The following is a 6,105-nucleotide window of genomic DNA, read 5'->3' as shown; positions in this document are numbered from 1 at the left end:
TAAATATTATATGCTCTCATGCACTAAAAATATTTTAGCTGAATATGTACTGATGATATAGAGATGCATCTAATATGCCCATGCATCTTTTATGCCATCGAATATAATATTTTATACAGCAATTATAATAAATCTGGCTAAACATTCTCTTGTGGTAAGACGTTTGCTACCCATCCACATGGTTCCAGGTTTAGTCCTACTGTGCGATACCTTGGGCCAGTGTCTTCTACTATAGCCCTGGACTGACAAAGCTTTGTGAGTGGATCTGATTGACAGAAACTGAAACAAGCCTAAGGTGGTGAGCTGGCAGAAATGTTAGCACGCCAGGCGAAATGCTTTGTGGTATTTCGTCTGCCACTGTTCTGAGTTCAAATTTCGCTGCGGTTGACTTTGTCATCCTTTTGGGGTCGATAAATTAAGTACCAGTTGTGCACTGAGGTCGATGTAATTGACTTAATCTGTTTATCTGTCCTTGTTTGTCCCCTCTATGTTTAGCCCCTGGTGAGCAATAAAGAAATAAGAAACTGAAACAAGCCTATTGTCAATATACATGAGCATATCCATGTGTGTGTGAATGTGTTCATGCGAGTATGTGTGTGCGTGCATGTATGTGTGTCCCCTTGCAAGTGATTGTGTTAGTGTTTGACCCCTGCCATCACTTGACAACCAGTGGATGTTGGTTTACATTCCATAACTTAGTAGTTTACCTAAAAAGACTGATAAAATAAGTACCAAGGTTAAAAAAAATAGGTACTGGGGTCAATTTGTTTGACTGAACCTCTCAAGATGGGGCTGCATTATAATTGCTGTATTTTACACAGCAATTATAATAAATCTGGCTAAACAGTCTAAAACATAATAAAACTAAAGAAAAGTTACTACCTATTATATATGAAAAATATATTTTTGTTTCCAAGATTTTATTGCCCTTAATTATGGGTATACATTATACATGAATTCATATCATATATAAGCAAATATGATTCTATGTGGAGGAACATGACCTATTGGTTAGAGTAGCAGACGCGCGGTCGAGGGATCGTGGGTTTGAATCTCAGACAGGGCGATGTGTGTATTTATGAGCGACACACCTAAGCTCCATGCGGCTCCGGCAGAAGGTAATAGCGAACTTCTGCTGACTCTTTCACCACAACTTTCTCTCACTCTTTCCTCCTGCATCTTGCAGCTCACCTGCAATGGACCGGCGTCCCATCCAGGTGGGGAACCTATACGCCAAGGAAACTGGGAAAACCGGCCCTTATGAGCCAGGCATAGCTCAAGAAGGAACAAACAACAAACAAATATGATTCTCACTTTTATCAAAATACAACATTGTACATCCACAAAACAGAGTATATTCAGGTTTGCATACGATAAATGAATAATCAGTGTTTAATTTAGACCTAGATGTGTTTTAGAAACGACAACTAATCTCAGAGGTGTAAAGGACTAAAATGAAAACACAAAAATACCCTTAAAAAAAGAAAATTTGAACTCTATCGTTTTTTTTTTTAATGAGAGGTGTTTAGATGAAAAGTGGTTCCTTATATACACAAATTGAAATATTTCCTGTGTAGAGCTGCAGGAAATATCGCAATGCGTTCCGACTGATGGACTAATTATAGCCAGAAATGAATAAACACTTGAAAATAAATACATCACATGTGTTTATATATATATATATATATAATATATATATGTCCTATTTCTTGATATATGTGACCTACATTTCCAAGTGCCTGTTTTCCTTTTTTGGCTCTCATTATATAACATGTATGTATGTATGTGTATGTATATATATGTACGTATGTATGTATGTATGAATGTATGTATATACATATATCCATATTTATCTACTCACACACACACACACACAAAAACACACATATGTAGTTTGTATGTCTGTGTAGGTATATGTACATATTCACACACATACATAGAGAGAATGAGAAAGAAAAAGAGAAAGAGGCAGAATGAAAACGAGACAGAGAGAAAGAGAGAGAGAGAGAGAGAGAAAGTGAGAGTCTTCATTGTATAAATATGATAAATACAATGCAAAATTCAAGAATCCAAGAATATGTATATTTTTCTTACTTGGTTTTAGAGCTAAATAAATAATTCACAGGCCAAAAGTTTTGAGGATTATAAATACACAAGCACACACACACACACATGTACGCACACACACACGTACTGAAGTGTCTCTAACATCATCATCATCATCATCGTTATTGTCGTCATCGCCATCATGACCATCATTTAACATCTTGTTTTTCATGCTTGTCATTGGTGGGTGGCACAGACGGAGTTTTTTTGAGATTGAGTTTCTGCGGCTGAATGCCCTTCCTATCACCAACCCTCACCTGTTTCCAAGCAAAGTAATATTTCTCCACAACCAGACACGTTTTCAAGATCAAAGAACATTGGAAATGAAGGGACACTGTTTGCATGACAGAGACATTCGTTTTACAAAGCATCACATGAAGTCAAAGCAAGGAGACAGAACTATTTGTATACGGGTGACATGGTTGTGCGGGTAACAAGTTTGCTTCCCATCCACATGGTCTCAGGTTCACTCCAACTGTGCGAAACATCGGGCAAGTGCCTTCTGCTATAGTCTTGATTTGATCAAAGGCTTGTGAGTGAATATGGTACGCAGAAACGCTGGTACATATGAACTTGTGTGCTTATGCTTTCTTTGATAAATAGAATGAATACATACATACATATATATATATATGTATAACACAAATAAGAAAATGGTGGAGAACAATAGGTGGTTCATCAACTTTTGGACATTAAAAATGTTAACTTATTTATTTATTAAACTGATAATTATAATAACATACATACATATAGCACATGTACACACACATATGTACGTATGTATTTACACACACACATTTAACCTAACACCATCCTCACCATCATCATTTTATGCCGGTTTGTACTACTGGTATGAGTTGAGCATTGTCTATGGACTGAGAGTTAGAGGACAAAATCTCACTCTAATGTCTCTGTTTTGGCACAGTTTCCATGGTTGGTGACCCTTCCTTAATGATGCTAGTTACTTTTCAAGGTGAACTGTATGCTTTTATCAAGGCACCAGCATTAGTGAGGTTGCCTTGTAACTCAAGAGCCACCTCAATAGAGAAGAATACCATGAGAGAGAAGGCAGGAGGCTTTATGTGAGGTGTTGAGAGGTTCAAATACGATGGAAGGAAACATGAATAAGCTTATTGTTGTGTAGGGAATTCAGGACAACTCTGCATTATATATAGGTGAGTAGGGTAGGTGGGCTGTTGCTAGAGGGGCTGGCATGGAATCACCAGCAATGGGAAGCAGTGGCAGACCTGGTTGGCTCTATGCATGATGATGCCCCTGGCACCACTAACTCAGGAAGACCTCTGCCTCCATTAAGCAAAAGCATGAAGCAAGCAAGCACGATCATCATTGTTTAACATCCGTTTTCCATGCTAGCATGGGTTGGATGGTTAAACTGGGGTCTGGGAAGCCAGAAGGCTGTGCCAGGCCCAGTCTGATCTGGCAGTGTTTCTACAGCTGGATGCCCTTCCTAATGCCAACCACTCCGTGAGTGTAGTGGGTGCTTTTTACGTGCCACCTGCACAGGTGCCAGACGAGGCTGGCAATGGCCACGATCGGATGGTGATTTTTACGTGCCACCGGCACGGGGCCAGACGAGGCTGGCAATGGCCACAATCGGATGGAGCATTTTACGTGCCACCGGCATGGAGGCCAGTCGGGGCGGCACTGGCAATGGCCACGTTCGGACGGTTCTCTTACATGCCATCAGTATTATATATATATATATATATATATATATAGTTAGTTAGTTATTATAGATATTATATATTCAATACTTGTGCAGAATGAGTGTATGTGTGTGGGTATGTGTGAGAGTGAGTTTGGTTTCATGAAATATAGAATAATTAAAAGCCTAAAGAATAAGATGAATGCCCATGATAATGGCTTGCTCTGTATCGCAGTATTGCTATGATGCAGTATCACAGCTTTGCTGTATTACTGCACCTGCACAATTATTACACCGAGTTAATCAATGTCTTGGAGATTTTCTTTAGAAGTCTGGTTGGAAGAGAAAAGAAATGGTGTTATTTAGTACATCTGGGTGTGAGAATGAGAGAGAGACGGGGGGAGAGAGAGAGAGAGCATGGCAGTATGTGAGAGATTGAGTGTAGGAGATGAAAGAGAGAGAGAGAGAGGGAGAGAGAAAGAGAGAGAGGGGGGAGATAAAAGAGTGAGAGAGAAGTACCTATGAGAGAGATGCAAAGTTTGTAGAAAGTGAGTGAGTATGTGAGGTGAGGGTGGAGAGAAGAATGTATTGTCTATATTTAGTGAGTGAAAGAATGAGATAAGTAGATAGATAGAGAGAGAAAGAGAGAGAGAGAGAGGAGGAGGAGGGGGAGGGGAAGAGGAAGAAGAAGAAGAACCAATGCCACAGGAGCCTAGAAACAAACAGCCTCACTTGCATGACAGTGATGCTTGTTTACAACCATCATGTGATGTTAAAGATAAGGGTACACACACATACACACACACACAGTGTGTACTAGGGGTTTGTTTCATGCCATGAGCCCTTATGGGGATTCTTTTATTTTTTATTTTATCTTTTATTTATTTCAGTCATTTGACTGCTGCTGTGCTGAGGCACCACCTTGAAGGGTTTCAGTCAAACAAATCAACCCTAGGACTTATTATTTTTTTATTTTTTTATTTTTTAAGCCTGGTACTTATTCATACAGACTCTTTTGCTGAACTGCTAAGCTATGAGGATGTAAACACACCAACACTGGTTGTCAAATGGTGGTGGTGGGGACAAACACAGACACTCACTTACACACACACACATGAAGGGCTTCTTTCAGTTTCTGTCCACCAAATCCACTCATAAAGCTTTGGTTGGCCTGAGGCTATAGTAGAAGACATTTGCCCATGGTGCCATGCTGTAGGACTGAACCCGGAACAGTGCGGTTGGGAAGCAAGCTTCTTACCACATAGCCCACACCTGCACCTCTCTAAAATTCAAAGGAGGCTGCCATGACCAAGATTCAAACCTGGGTTACCACAGCCACAATGGGAGGTCCTAACGAGAAGATGATCCCAAGTAATTTCGTGTCTTTTCATGTTTCGCAAGATATTTGGCAACTCCCTAGTGCAATGAGAAAAGTACCCACTACACACTGTGAAGTAGTTGGCATTAGAAAAGACATCCTGCCATACAAGCTGACATGAAGCACAAAGTAGTCTTGTGGCCCACCTGATCCTGTCAACCTGTCCAACCCGTGTCAGTATAGAAAACAGATGCTAAATGATAATGATGAGGATGATGATGATATATGTACCATAAATCCTCGAGTATCATCTGCATTTTTTCCCCAAAATTTAAAGGTCAAAATCCTTAGTGCGTACTATACATGAGGTTAAAAATGAAAAATATTTTCTGAGCAATGTCTGAGTCTCTATTTGCTGTCCAGCAATGTTTATTCAGACATATTTTGTGATGTCGGGCGCGAAAATACCTTAAGCTAAGCCTGAAAGCAATGAAGTCATAAAAGAATCATCCATAACTTGCAGTAAGCAACATTTATTAAAATAAAAGTATTCAGAACACAGAATAACATGTAACAAAAGCAATTTGCAAACATATTTACATTCCCATATAACAGTTAAGAACATCACCATTATTGTATTATGCATGCGCAGAAGTGTTTATTCGACTAGGTGCTGCTGGCTTAATTACACACGACTCAAGTTTGAGGAGTGCGTATTATACACAAGGTTTAGGTTTTTCAGAGGTACAGGCCCCTAAAAATCCCCTGCGTATTATACTCAAGGGCAGACTATACTCGAAGATTTACAGTATATATGGTTGATTACAAGTGGGTGCTGAAAATTTCCTGGCTTTGGGTAAAAGAAAATACAGGCAGATCAGTTATAATTTAACTGAACATATTCCTCTCTTAGATTTACACACTTATTGCAACAGTCCTTCAGTTTTTCTAAGCCCTGTAAAAGAACTTGGGTGGTTGGGCTTCCAATCAGACCTCTCGCAGCACCCTTAAAGCC

At 39.5% G+C, this 6,105-nt stretch overlaps 1 protein-coding gene across 2 annotated transcripts in view; it reads right to left on the bottom strand.

Moving 5' to 3' along the window:
* Positions 1-6,105, bottom strand: part of LOC115217591 — a 140,622-nt gene that overhangs the window by 104,902 nt on the left and 29,615 nt on the right. The gene's annotated exons all lie outside the window — the stretch shown is intronic.

This window comes from Octopus sinensis, linkage group LG11 (assembly GCF_006345805.1).
Source record: "Octopus sinensis linkage group LG11, ASM634580v1, whole genome shotgun sequence".
In the NCBI taxonomy this organism is placed as follows: Eukaryota; Metazoa; Mollusca; class Cephalopoda; order Octopoda; family Octopodidae; genus Octopus; species Octopus sinensis.
Note: the sequence above shows the minus strand (reverse complement) of the source record. Positions and strands in the feature narration are given on the sequence as shown.